This window comes from Conger conger, chromosome 7, assembly GCF_963514075.1.
Source record: "Conger conger chromosome 7, fConCon1.1, whole genome shotgun sequence".
Classification (NCBI taxonomy): Eukaryota; Metazoa; Chordata; class Actinopteri; order Anguilliformes; family Congridae; genus Conger; species Conger conger.
In genome coordinates this window covers 40,277,782-40,293,476 of record NC_083766.1, presented here as the reverse complement: position 1 = coordinate 40,293,476, position 15,695 = coordinate 40,277,782, and positions in this window count along the sequence as shown.

The window sequence follows — 15,695 nt, the reverse complement described above, 5'->3', positions numbered from 1 at the left end:
AATGAAGACTTATTGGAAGACCTTTGAGTTTGCAATTGGCTCCAGGGTTCTGCATTCTGACACTTGGTTGCTTTAGCTGTATGTTTTGGATCATTGTCCTGCTGCATGATGAAGTGTCATCCAATCAGTTCTGATGTATTAGCTTGGATCTGACAAGATGTTTATGTACACTTTGGCATTTATTCTGCTGCTGCTGTCAGCAGTGATATCATCAATGAACACAAGTGAGCCAGTTCCAGTAGTAGCCATACATGCCCAAGCCATAGCACTACCTCCACCATGTTTGAGAGATGAGGTGATATACTTTGGATCATGAGCAGTTCCTTTACATCACTGGTACAGGTTGATCTTTTTTGTAAACTGTAACCTGTCCATTCTATTCTTGAGTCTTGCCAGGGGTTCACACCTTTTCAAACTGTACCTTAGTCCTCCCTACTGATTCCCCCCCCCCCCCCCCCTTTCCAATATCCCTCTTGTCTAACCCCCAAAAAAAAAATTGTAAAGCACTTTGTCGCTTTGGATTAAAAGCGTCTGCCAAATGACTAAATTGTAAATGTAAATGTGGTGAACTCTGTGAGGTTATTCTTGCATATTCGTCTCTTGGCCATAGCCCCTTTAAGGGCAGTGTATAATGGTAGCATGAGCTGAGCAGCTCTGGGAATGAAGCGATAATAAAAATGAACCATGCCCAAAAACTCTAGTAATGTCTTGATTGTGACCGGTCCTGGGAATACTTGAATGGCCTTGACCTTGGAAAGTAGTGGCACTGCACCTTCCTTAGTGATGTGGTGGCCCAGGAAATCTAACACGGGAACCCTGAATTGGCACTTTGCGACATTGATAATCAATCAGTGTTCGCTAAGGCGAGCAAAAAGGGCCCGAAGATGAGCCTGGTGCTGGCCACCAGGCTCATCTTCGAACGAAACTGTGTATCAGGAACGAACACTGTGTATCAGGTATTCAAAAGTTTTGGCCGTGTTTCTCAAAGCAAAAAAAAAACAAGTTTTAAGACTCCCAGCTAATCAGGTTGACAAGTCCTGAATATAGGGTATAGGGTAATGGTCAGGAGAAGTGGCGTTGATCAGTCGTCAATAGTCACCACAAGGGCATGCTCCTCCTTTGGGTTTCGGAACCATGTAGATGACTGTTTGACCTACGGATGACCCCCAGGCACTCCATTGAGTCAAACTCCACTTTAGCCACAACCAGCTTCTGTGGGTCCAGCCGCCTTGCCCAGGCGTGGACCGGTGAACCTGTAGTGGTAATGTAGTGCTCCACTCCGTGCTTGACCACTGCTGAAGGAAATATCCGCATGGTGAAGTCTGAGAACTCCTCTAGGAGGCACATCTGCAGTAGACAAGGCACTGGCTAATCTGGATATCCGGTGCTGCTGGGAGAGCCAGGAAGAGTGGAAAAAGCCACAGTGTTGACCAGTCTGTTCCTGACAGAGGTACTCTGTGCCTAACAATGGAGTGGACACCAATTTGCCGAACATGCGAATGCTGTTACCTTTGGCTGCTTCTAGGGGCGGTCCATGGTCCCCAGACCGCACATCCAATGTGGACGCAGGGAGGGCTCACCTGTGTCACAGAGAAAACTCTGTCGGTGTGCCGGTAGAACAAACCACCCTCACTGCATGGCCAGGTTGATGGTTTGTGTTGAAAACTTCTCTGGACTGGGCTCTCTTTAGAGGGGAACCTGGCAGAGCTGTGTGCATGTGGCTGGGCATCTTCTGCATAAATAATTCCTGGAAAATAAAGCAAGGCTGATGGTCGCCCAAGAGTGTTAGCATGTGGTCCATTCCCTCTGATGGTTTGGAGTCTCCCAAACCAGGCAATATAAGGAGCCTGCTTGCACGCTCAGGTCCAGACATTTCATAAGTCTCTAAAAGAAGCTGATTTAGAGACAAATATTTATCTTCTCCATGCAGAGATAACGTAAAAGTACCTTGTGTTGTCCGGCATAATGCCTCTAACCGTGACCTGAGCCTCCGCTTCAGTGAACCAGACGGCGGCGAGTTCCTGCCAGAACTCCGGGAGCTTGAGAACGACGGCCTGCATTGTCATCTTGCACAAGAAAAATAACTCCAGAATCATCCGAAGGAACATCACCAATGTAGTGAGTGCTTTGCCCAATAAAATAAGCCACTTGATTTCCCGGTAGGAAGAAGACTCAAGCCTGCAACCCATTGACATCAATAAACTGTTGCATTCTTCTTTTGTAATGCTTTTGCTGCAATACAAATAAAAACAAGTTAGATTAAGCCCTAGGCCTATAATTATTATGATGAAAGTTTTTAGTCTTAGTTGTATCAATAAGTCAACCAATTAAATTAAGGTAGATGGCAGTAAACAATTGGCTCAGTGTTGTAAACATATTTTGTTTCACGTTTCTGGTGTTTCCACAAGGCACAAGTGTAGATGTTGTGTGTACAGTAGGGAGGGCAAATTGGAGCTTTAGAATGTAGACATGACCTGTTGCTGTGTGGGCACGTTAACTCAACAATGCATTTCTCATGTACTTTGTCTACTTTTTTACTTTACAGTATAGGTGGTAAAACTTACAGGAAGTTTGCTAGTGTATGGAATGCCAACAGTGCCAAAACGTCTTACAAAGTGTCTTACAAAATACACCTAATCATTTTTGCTGTGTTAACATGGCATTTTTGCTTGCCTTAACACGTTTAAAGGCACTTCAGCCAATTGCAATGCAGGAATTGTGTGTTCATTACCATTATAGATAACATATTACTGGCCTATCATTCTTCTTCCCTTCCTATCTAAAACTCTTGAATGTGCTGTGCTGTCTGTTCCCAAGTGTCAACTTATCTCCTCCGGAACAATCTTCACGATCCCAACCAGTCCGGCTTCAAGAGCCGTCATTCCACTGAGACTGCCCTACTCGCGGTCACTGAGGCACTCCACTCTGCTACAGCCAAATCCCTCTCCTTTGTCCTCATCTTCCTCCACCTGTTGGCCGCCTTCAATACAGTTAGCCATGAGATTTTGCTTTAATCTCTGACTGGGATGGGTGTCACAGGTCATTCCTAGCAGCTGATTGGAGGGGCTCAGTCTCTGACCCACACCCCGACCAACTGTCCCGCAGGGTTCAGTTATTGGTCCTCTCTTCTTCTCTCTATACACCATGTCTCTTGGTTCTGTTATCTCTTCTTCTTCTCAACTCTTTCTTTCCTTCCCTCCCAATACACAGGTCACCACGCAGATCTCTGCCTGCTTGGCTGATATCTCTGCATGGATGACTTCCCACCACCTGAAGCTTAACCTTGGCAAGACTGCCAAGCCCGTCTGACCACCAGTCAGCCCAGATTGGTTCATGTCGCTGTTGGTTTCATGCCTGATATGCGCATATGCACTTTTTGTGGTGTTGTGTGTTTGCAAAGTCGAGAGACGAGAGATTGAGTGGAATGTTCCTTTGTGCTTTGAAGTCAGAGACTAATATTATTTGCATTTTCAATAACTCATATTAGAGTTTGCATGTTCTCCCCGTGTCTGTGTGGGTTTCCTCTGGGTACTCCGGTTTCATCCCACAGTCCAAAAACAAGCAGATTAGGCTGATTGGAGAGTCTAAATTGCCCATAGGTATGAGCGTGTGAGTGAATGGTGTGTGTGCCCTGCGATGGACTGGCGACCTGTCCAGGATGTATTCCTGCCTTTCGCCAAATGTATGCTGGGATAGGCTCCAGCCCCCCCGCGACCCTGTTCAGGATAAGCGGGTTAGGATAATGAATGAATGAATAACTCATATTATAAAGGTGGTAAGTGGATTTGCTTTTAAGATGATTTGCTTCTTTGTTGCCGTTAAGGGACAGAGAGGGAATTTCCCCTGTTTTTTCTTCATTAAGTACTCGGCTGCATGCTGGTTAGATAATCAGACTATATCCCAGCTAACAAGGTTTTGTTTTGATGTCCGAAGTCTGAAATGACCTATTGTACCATTAATTATAAATTAATTCTGCATGGTTTATTTTTCTCCTGAGATGAAGTACTAGCTTGTTAGCTAGCTACCCAGTACAAGGGTTATTTCTTTTTCTTTAAGTTAACTTACGGCCATTTATAAAAGATAGCTGACTATAAATCATATTTCTCCCGTTGGTTTAACATTAGTACCTGATAGTTTTTATCTCGGTTTTAGCAGTTATCTGCGAACTTTTCGGAGCCACCTCATGCTTTTTTAAGCTATGTTTTTGTGTCTCCATTCGGGCAATAACTTGATTTAGGGAGAGAGAAGGAGATAGTTAAGGGTAAAAATGTGGCCGAAGCTATGCGAGGGGTGCAGAATGATCACACTGCTGGAAAGCGATTTCCTGGAGGCCTTTGTGAGACGGGTGCGTGGGGGGTTGGACCCAAAATGCACGACTCAGAAACAGGGGTGTAATGAAGTTCTGTCAGGGCTTTATTCAGGGAGTGTCCAGTGAGCGTAGTCAAAAAACGAGCAATGTACATACACGTAAAATCCAGCCAAAACCAATGTACAGTACCGAGGGCGAAGGCAGTCTCGTAATCAGTGCACCATGCAAAAAGTCCGGTAGCCAGGAAAGCTGTCAGCGGGGCAGAAGTACAGGCTCAGGGTCGATGACGGCACAAGAGTCAAGACCGAAGTCTACTCTGCGGGGCAAAAGCAGAAAGACAGCAGGCAAAGTCGTGGTACAGGCAGGCAATGGTCAGCAAAACAGAAGTCAATAATCTTTGGTCAATAAACAGGCTTGGATCGTAACGGGTAGACAATGGCTTGACAAAACCGTTCAAAAGGGCACTGACAAACAATTTCGCAAAGAAATGATGTGAAACTGAGCTTTATATGCAGGTGTAGACAGGTGTAGACAACTAGCTTGAGAGCAGCATGAGAATGGAAATCAGGTGTGGAGGATTGACAAGTTAACAAGGTAATTAGTAATCGTTAGTAATAAACCTATCCTGCCCTAGCGTTAGTAAATTAGTAAATGACATGCACAAGAAACGTAAGGTAACATGAACACATGGTTAGAATGTTAGTATTACCCAATCCTGATCTAAAGTTAGTAGATTAGTAAGAAGACAAGGGAAATTGAAACAATTAGGGTGTGAGTGACAGAAAGGGAGAGAGAGAAAGCAGGAATGCAAGGTTTGCAGAAAGACACAAAAAAGTGTATGCTAAACAATGAACAGTACCACATAACATGAAACAAACATAAATTGTGACATAACAAGTTTGTAACTGTGACATGAATAAACTACATAACGTGACATGACAAGACTAACAATTAAATCATAACAACGTAACATGACATGAAAATTAAATGTAACAAGAAATAAAGCATAAAAACATGGCAAGACTAGACTAACATAATACGTGACATGACAATAACATAACTAAGACAATGACTAAACATGAAACATGACGTGACAAACAGAAATAGACCAGACAGGACAAGAGAGTTGGGTGACCGTAGGACGCAAGAAAAGGAAAGGGTGTGCACACTACAAAGGCATCTCCAGAGGTGGTGGTGTACAACTGATTCCAGCTCTTCCAGGAATTGGACCTTGCCCCTGTCCCTGAGAGTAGGAGGATTGATGAGCCTCAGGGCACCCGATGGCCACATTCTCCAGGAAAAGGGAGCTGGTGATAGTGGGAGACTCAATTATTAGAGGTGTAGACAGCATAGTCTGTGCTCACGAAAAGGAATCTTGCACAGTGTGTTGCCTGCCTGGTGCCCAGGTACAGACAAGCTCCTGGCCAGAGCAGGGAGGGATCCAGTGGCCATGAACCAATGACATAGGTAAGGGAAGTTTTGAGGTTCTGCAGGACAAATTTGTGGAATTAGCAGAAAAGATTAGGAGCAGAATTTCCACAGTAGTCTTCACCAGAATTCTACCTGTACCACGTGCAAGAAGAGGGAATCAGAACTTTATCTGGAGGTTTATCATGGCTATGAGATTTTTACAGTAGAGAAGGGTACAGGTTCATGGGGCATTGGGACTCTTTTTGGGACAGGGATGAGCTGTACAATCATGACAGGCTGCACCTGAACCAGAAGGGAACCTTTGCACTGGGTCAGCGAATACTTAGAGTAGCACAGGATTATTTAAACTAGAGACTTGGGGGGCAAGGAGGATAAAGAGTGAAATGGGCTGGGAGGCACAGACTGCTCAGATGGAAATGGTAGAGGCTAATTGTTGTTGAGAGCAATAACAAAATCTTTTCAGGGCAAAACTACATCTTAGACAAAAATGCAAAGGTATTATTTTTAGATGTAATGGTTAGAATTGTTCATAAATTCAGAACAGAGTGGGAACTTACAAACGTGCATTATTGAATATTCAGACGAATACAGAGAGACATTGCAATACAGCAGACATGTTTACCAATATGATCGTAAGAAACTCACTTGTTCTTGGAGTTGGTCTGTTAACCAAGTCATTTTTCTGCTATTTTCCCAAACATAGATACAGTATGCTAGTATCGATTGTGCGAGGACACCCAGTTTTAGAATCCTGGCTATGCAACTACACATCATGTATGTATTATTTTGTCTTAAAGAGATGATTTACAATGGTTAGAGTGAATTTACAAATCATGAAGTTGATCCTCAGCAGGATCCTTTCGCTCTTCGAAATGACACTAGTCTTTGTCAGTGTCGGCACCTGATGAGTTGTTCACATCTTCATCTTCGCTCTCCCGCAAGGCATGCAAAACCTGCAGTCCAGTCATTCATGCCATTTTCCATAACCCCAGAGGGTTAAACAGAATGCAGAAGTGGGTGGAAACCTGGAAAATGAATTTCAATACAACTAAATGTAAAGCTCTACCCGTGGAAAATGAAAATATAAGGCAAGATTACTTTATGTGGGGCACAAAATTAGAAAGTGCTGAAGTTGAAAAAGGTTTGGGGGTAATAGTTAACCAAAACCTTTCAGGTTCTAGTCAATGTGTGGTAGCAGTAAAAAAAGGCCAAAAGGATGTTAGGATACATAGCCAGGAGTATTGAGTCTAAGGAAGTTATACTCACCTTATAAAATACTCTTGACCACACTTGGAGTACTGTGTGCAGTTGCCAGGACATGGAGTGGATTCAGACACACTGGGTGTTTTCAAGACCAGATGCTATTATCCAGATGCTATTATCCGATCCCAGAGCACTTGTTATACGGTAAGTTAAGATTCTAGGGGAAAAGGAAAACGTCAATTTAACTAACTTAAAGGTACAATAGGTGAAAAAGCTCAGTGGTTGAAAAATGGTTCCAACTGCCACAGCCAATGGCATTCTGGGGGCTTATTCTGATTGTTCATGTCGCTGCCCAAATTGCACTCCAGATAAGCAACCACTGAAACTCTGTGTACTATTGCTTATTATCCAAGCAAAGGCTACAAATAAAACAATACCAGTTTGCTATCGGTAGCAACAAGCAAATTAGCTATAGTTAGCAAATATCCACTTGCGATAAAATATAGGCAATAAGAACAAAGTAGCGATTGCACAAGCGTTGTGCTTCAGGTGGATATTTGTATATTCGGGAAGCTAACTAGTGATCGCTCATTTGCTTGTTATAGCGAACTGGTATTGTTTTCTTACTAGATAAGCAATAGTATACAGAGTTTCAGTGATCGCTTGTCTGGAGTGCAATTTGGGCATCTACACGTTCCCTTTATCTCTTCACATGTCCAATCATCTGTAAACCTTTATTTCTTTCAAACTGTAAGTTGCAGTTGCATCATTTGTGCTACACTATCATATCTTAGTTATATAGCCAGCTAGTTCCATAGCCAAATAAGTTGCTTGCTCACATTATAGTTTGTTAGCTAAAGTGAAAACTGTAGTGTTGTGTAGCACACCAAAGTTCCGTGAACATTTTCTGACTAGGACTCTACGAAAAGACGACAGGCTCTGTTGCGTTTGTCACTGTCAGCTTTCCAAAACAGTGCATGAGAACACTGAACTGTATAATAACGATTTATATTATGCGTTATATTCATAGACTGTGGGAAGCATAAACAGGGTTATCGTTTGAGGTTGTTTGTTGTTGTAATTCCTCACTTGACAATCCGAAATGCATTGCTTTTTACATTGTTAGTTTATCTAAATAAATTGGTATTTTCCAGACTGGAACCTATAATTTCTTGGTTTATTAACCCCATCCACGCTATTGAGTCGTTATGTCCCAAAGCAGTGTTGTGTTCATGTTTATAAGATAATAAAAACTGTAACATAATAAAACTGCAAGACAGCAATGCCCGATTGTTAAATAGACTCTCCGCTTGAGAGAACAGGACCTCTTATTTGCAAAGCAGGTCAATAAAACAGCAGGTTCCCCCATGCCATATGAATGACTTACAACGGGACCGAGTCAGAGACTGAGACAATAAAAGGCATAGTCTTAACAATCCTTGATACCATTTCACTAAGTTAAAATAATCATGTTCCAATATAAGAATAAAAATATACAATTCAGAAGTTGCATAATTAAACACTTTTTTTATTAGCCCATTCCATGTCCGGCCGACATATTTCTAGTTTGGTAGTTTTGAAGTTTACAAGTTTGTTTTGCAAATTATGTGGAAACATATTTATGGAACCAAATATCTTACGTGGTTATGAAGCTGTAAAACCCCACGCTAACCCAACGACGGAATTTAGCGAGTTAAATTGGCTGTTAAATTACTTAACAGCCAAACATAACACAGTCCCAAGGGGTCACTGTGAAGGCCGTGGCTGTGTATGTAATTCCCTGCGGCTTGGGATCTCAGTCCCGACAGTGTTGGCATCTGCACCAAAGCAGCATGGGTAAAGGAGCTTAAGGGGAGGATGATAGTTTTGGTGATGACGGACCCTCAGAACACCCAGTCCCACCAGTCCCACCATGTGTAGGCGTCCTGAGCAGAGCTGGTAGAGGAGCCAGCCCTGGACGACCTGTTGCACCAGGTCCATTAGGTCAGTCAGAGACCACGCACACTATCCAAAAGAGTGTCTTTCCACCACAGAGACGTCCACCTCCAGCGGAATTCTCCTCAGAACGCAGATCTGACCCCTTGTGAAGTCCTCAATCACTTCCAGTTGGTGAAGTGACTTGCTGGACAGGTCAGACCTCCACCTGTGAAGGAACTCATCTTGCTGGTGACGTACAACTGTGGGTGAGACACCTGGATGATCTCAGCGTGGCCATACAAAAACTGAACACTAATACATCTGGTGTCATAATGGGGAAAAAGATGGTTACGCATATAGATCATAGCAGGATGTTTCATGACAATCAGTGCGAGTGGTGAATATGGCTTCTATGCCCCTTATAGTGATATCCACCAATACGGTGATCTAATTTATATACCTGATTCTGCACTACTACACGGGTTGAGCGTATGGTAGTGGAATTTGGATAGACCAGTTTTGGGTAAATCAAAAGAAAGAAAACTAAGAATCCGATACAACCGGTACAGTTACTTACAATAAACATATAAACATTACATACATACATAAATGCTGTGGGTAATGAATATTTTCCCTTTGTTCTGACACAATTCACCTATGCCAGTCTAAGGCTTCAATAAGCTCCCTTAAGACATGACTAGGAGACTTGTGCAGACAAAGGTCCAGAATATCTTGTATGACAGCAGTAAGCAAATCCTCAGCGTATGTTCTGCAGGCTAAGTCACGCTCGATGGTACGGGTCTGATGAAAAGGAAATGGCTGATAGAATTGAAGCGCCTGCGCTCCAATTCTTACTGATTGGAATATATTTTTATTGACAATTGATTATGTTTGAAACCAGTGATCAACTGGTTTACCAAACATGCTGAAAATTAGGATTATTAATTATCCTGTAAGTATTTGGACGGCAAGTCTAAGTACTCAGAAACTAAATCATCGAGCCGTGCCTATAACCATGCATACGTTTGTACAACACTGCAGTATGTTGCATACAAAATGCTAACAGAACACTGGAAATTATATAGCTTACATATGCCATTACAAGACTTATAATGCAGTTATTTGCTTTTTAAAATATACATTTATTCGGGGTCAATATCTGTATAATCCAGATATCCAATCAAGAATTGATCATAAACAAAGAGATCAAAACCAAATAAATTATACACTTCATTGGGAGTGCAGGTTCCCTGTTCTAAAGACAAGTGACATAATAGGTGACAGACAAAGTGGGGGAGGAAAGATAACAATCAAGAAGACAACAGTGGAAAGCTTTGAGGGAATGACCCATAAGCCAGTCTTTGCCAAAAATGACCCCCCTTATGAAGTTTTAATGCCCAGGGAATAAAACAAGAGAAGATATTGCTTCTAATCATTATTTTTAAATTTGCTTAAGCATTTTCCATTTGGAACACCTTCTTCCAAAATATAAGCCAATTTCCCCTAGGTTATAAATACCTCTCAGGTTGTAATAGTCTCCCCCAGCAGTGACAGATGATGCTGGCCACTGTTCACAAACTATCACCTATGTATTTAATTATACGTATACAACTGTTACTGATACAGGTAGCACAGGCCAGAGGACTCAGTTTCCAGCAGCTCAGAAAGACACCCGACACCAGTCTCAGAGGTCTCGCATAGGCCCCACATGCAGCTGGATTCCCCAACCTTGTAGCAGTGCATCAGAGGGGTGGAGACTTGTATCTGCTGTGGCACCCAGCGGCCCTGCAACGTAACATCAGGCCCAGTACACAGAGGTATAGTGACCACTGGTACAGGCCTCCCAAACTCTGTTTCTAGAGCTGGAACTTAAAACATAGGCTATGCTCCTGACTCAGCAGTCAGTCGCAACTTACAATCATATACTTAAATAAGATGGAGAAGCTTGCCACCTTTAACAGAGCTCAAACTTACTCCACAAGTAATATTATATATATGTGCATGTTGTCATATTGCACATCTACAGGCAGCCATCAAAAATACCACTCATACTTTCAACTGCAGCATGCTTGTTTCTAAAACTGTTCATACTGTAGCCTATTTGCTGTCTAAGCTAATAGTCACAGTAACACAGCACAGTTACAAAAACATGCATACCAGCATTTCTCTCTCTGTCCTCTACAATGATCACGCTACTTACCCTGATGGGTAGTAACCTATGGCTGGTTTCTACGGTCCCAGCCCTGTCCGGGATATGTCGATCCCCTAAACAGTATTCATGCACCAAAATAACACAACTCTCCCTAACATTTCTGATAGAAAGAAACCGTGCAACTCACCACACCAAGGATCGCAAAACCAGATGGAAGATGCCGGGTTGCACAACACCACCAGAAGGAGCAAACTTCAGACACCTCACCCCTTGTAAGCCTCAAATCTTACATTGGATGAAAGCAGATCACGTCGGCAGACAAATCTGACATGAATGGAATTAGATCACGTCGGGGTCACCAACTGTAAAACCCCACGCTAACCCAACGACGGAATTTAGCGAGGGCTGAAGATATCAGCGTGCTCGTGCTTCTGGTGTTGCTGAAAGAATACTAATAGGGTTAAAAATTAGTGGCCCCTATCCGGAGAGTCTAGATCAGCCAATAAATAAACCATGATACAAAGACAGGAGTACCACTCTGCCTTCCGCTCTTTACTGGTCCGGGCTGACCAAGAATCTCCACAATAGGGCCAATATATTCACCTTCGTTTATCTGACTCCATTTTAGAATGATAATTTAGATTAGTTGTCCACATTTAGTGGATGTCATATTTATAATTTTGACTTGATCGCTATAGGAATCCTGTACTCAGAATTACTCTCCGAACAGTCCTCTGCTGGTACCGCCGCATGTCACATCGCGCGTTATGTGCACGTCTCACGAACTGACTAGATATCTATAGTCATCAGAGGTCGCAGGAATAGCTACTCTTGGGTATATCTGTTTACAGCCTAGGGACCCAAGCAGACCAACCTAGCTACGGCTGTGCTCGACATGAATGAACTACCACGCGGAGGCGAGGGATTTACCATCATAGGTCTATGGGTGCTATACGCCGTGATACATTAAGCGTAAATATTCAGGTTACATACACGTAATTACATACTAGTTCCAAATCAAAAAACATTACAACGGAAACCAAATTACGGAGTCTTAAAAGTCATACCTGGTAATAAAAGCTACATACGGGAGTCTGGCTACAGACACCCTGTACGTAGAGATTACGTGCATGGAGTGCACGGGAGGCTGATTGCATTCTCCCAGATTGCTTAGTTTACTGTCCTTAAATCCAAAATCTGGCCTTTGATGTTAACCCTAAAAATGGGTCACTCATCTGTAATTTGGAGCCACGCCTCCCCAGGAAACGCAGGGGGGTTGAGGCACATGGCTTTCACTGGAGCTCCACACAGTTTTTCCCTGGCTCCTGGTTGGTTATGATGTCCAGGGTTTGCTGTTGCAGAAATAAAACCATTGCACCAGTCGCACTGAAACAATCAGAATAATACCAAACATGAATATTATCTAAACTGACTTTGTCATGAAACATCCAGTGCTGTACACATCATTTAGTGACTGAGTAAAGAGGGAGAGAGCAATAAAGGGGGGTTCAGGAGAAGGTCAAGGCCTAACAGGCCTTGCCCTCTGGAACCTTCCCATGCCGTAAAAGGATGTTGCCCCGTCGTAATGAGTTTTACGGCTGGAGGCCTGAGTCTTCCCCCACAGGCTCCTGCCCGTGTGGAGATAGTGGGGGTTAATGGTGCATGCTCCTGGGTTAAATTACTTTACAGCCACATTTTGCCACAATACCAGAGGAAGCCAGCAAGCTGACCAGCCCTGAGTGATAATGCCAGATATTAATAATTTCCGTCTTACAAAGCTTACAAACTGTCCTCGACTAATGTTGAAGTTTATTTCGTAATCCGTTAAGGCATTTTTGCGAAAACTATATTTTTGCAGAGACTATACTTCAATTATTTGTGAACACGTTATAATCGCATTGCTCGGTCATTTCAGTACTGAATGAATGTGGTTTCCTACCCTTTCCTACAGGGTATACTGTGTTATATTCTGGTGACGGTCCAGTGGCCCTCAGACGACATCTCAGGAAAACAATTGTCAATGATCAATGGTCGGTGGAAAACGACCCTCAGTCAAAGGAAAACATCCCTAGATCAATGGAAAAGTCCCTCGTGCTATGGAAATTGGCCCGCGATCTATGGAAAAGTCCCTTGGTCTATGGAAAACACCTTTCAATCTCAGATGTACTTTGTTAGCTGTAGCATGCTAACTGTTGAAAATAACTTAATTTAACCAACTGGTGACTACGAGAGCAGCAGCGTTGGCAAGCTAGCTAGCCAATGTTAGCCACTTTAACATTATTGTAGCAGTGGCTATTGTGTGCACATTCAATAATATAGTCCATAGATCAAAGGATGTTTTCCTTCAACCGACAGCCATTTTCCATAAACCGAGTGTCGTTTTCCATGTCATTGAAGGTCCATGAAATGATGGTTGTTTTGCTGAGATGTTGTCTGAGGGTCACTGTATGATGGAGTGTTTAGTGATATCACTGTTTTTGCATAGCAGATTTTGCTATAGATATAAACCTGTAATTGTACTGGCTAATAGGGCTCTGGCTAACCTAATTTTTAAATAAAGTTCCATTTAAAATGTGCCACAGATTTGTTTAAAAGCATTAGGGTGAGTAATCATTTTTGGAAAGCTTTTTGGACACAATGGGGGGGAGGGGGAAGGGGGGGGGGGAAGTGGAAAGGGTTAAAAATACTGCAGCTAAAATCCATCCACCCATCCATCCATTATCTTAACTTGCTTATCCTGAATAGGGTCACAGGGGGGCTGGAGCCTATCCCAGCATACATTGGGTTCAAGGCAGGAATACACCGTGGACAGGTCGCCAGTCACACACACCATTCACTCACACACTCATACCCACGTGCAATTTAGACTCTCCAATCAGCCTAACCTGCATGTCTTTGGACTGTGGGAGGAAACTCACGCGAACAAGAGGAGAACATGCAAATTCCACACAGAGAGGCCTCGGCTGACCGGGATTTGAACCCAGGAGCTCCTCGCTGTGAGGCAGTAGTACTACCCGTGTCACCGTTCATTCACCTGTGTGGTATCTGTTCTGTTTTGGATATCCTGTTTTATGATCTCTGCCTAGCTTTGGACTGTGTTTTGGATTTTGTGTTTGTACCTCCGCTTGCTTGGACTGCCTCCCAGTTTTATATTCTGCCTGTATGCCATTATGCTACTGATTTCCCTGGATTTCCCTGCCTGGATTTCGGCCATTGCAGTTTATTGGATTCCCTTTGTCTGCCTGTTGTGAATAAATCCTGCCATACTTGCCTTATCCCTGAGTCTGCATTGGGTTCCTCTATCCTGTACCCCTGACAATACCAAAATATTTTTAGTCATCCTAAGATTAGAATAGTTTTTTCTCATAATAATTTACCAGTGTGTCATCCTTGTTTTTAGCTGAGAACAGCCTTTAAGACCATGTTCTAGCCCATAGAGACTGATGTGATATATTTAGTATAAAGGTATACATGCCCTTTTCTCCTTTGACTGTTATGACTTTTGCTGCTGAGATCTACACACTTGTGTACATATTGTTGGTCTAAGTAAATTAATCAAGCCAATGACCTGTCTCTGGCTTTTCTCTATTTGTAACTCATTTTTATTCATCCTGAGTTCTTGGACAAGGAACTTGAGGATAAATAAGAATATAAAAATAAGCAATCCATTAGGGACTTTTTTGTGCATTTTAAATGCTGACACCCCAAGATAACATATCACGGACCACCTTATTAAGAACACTATACTGTTACTGGGTATCCCTTTGCTCTAAAAACTTTTAAAGGTTTGAGACAAATTACAGTTATACATTTTCTGAATTGTCATTAATTTATCTTGGCCACTATCGATGAGTCTGTGTGATCTGAGAGTTGATGACAATTGGACCGTGATTTTCTATTATGAAAATCTATTTAAACTATTCACAAATCGTCTGGGACTTTGGGCTTATAAGGTGGGAAAATATTGACCTGGCCATCTTTCAGAATTCTGACAGTTCAAACTGCCATATATGAGCATGTAAATTCAACCAGTGAGAGCCATTGTTACGTCTCCATTTTCAAACTCCATAAACAGTGTCTTTTTTTCCATGCTATTTATGCCAAGTCTCTGTGATGCTCATCTGTAGAGTTATAAAGCCTCAAATTAGAACACTGCAAAATGGGTGAAGGTTGCTGGATCTTGAGGATTGCATGTAGGGGTTAAAGTGTGAGTGGCAGTGCAAGTTACTGACATATTTACTAATACAGGCTTTCTCTGATGTTCGTATTTGGAACCAAAAAGTATGGATTTTTGATTGAATAGATCCGGATAACTTGCTCATCCAGGTTTCTGGAACGGACCCCTGGGCATGGTTGGACTTTTTCCACACATCTAACATGGAATTTAATTTTTTTCCTCATCATTCATTCAGTAGGCTCCTGCTGTAACGGCCAGTGTTATAGGCATGTTTGTGTGTGTGTGTGCGTGTGCGTTGGAAAATTACATAGCTAGTCTAGAATAATAGTGGCATAGAATTTAACATTCTGATCAAGGGGCTGGCTCTGCTATCTGTGACCGGAAGTGAATGCAATGTAAAGATATTACATATGGACATTCAAAACTTTTTTTGTGAAAGATTTATGCGATGATTTCTGTGCTGTCCAGAAAGCTGGTGACTGCCGTGTTTGTCTGATATAATGCAT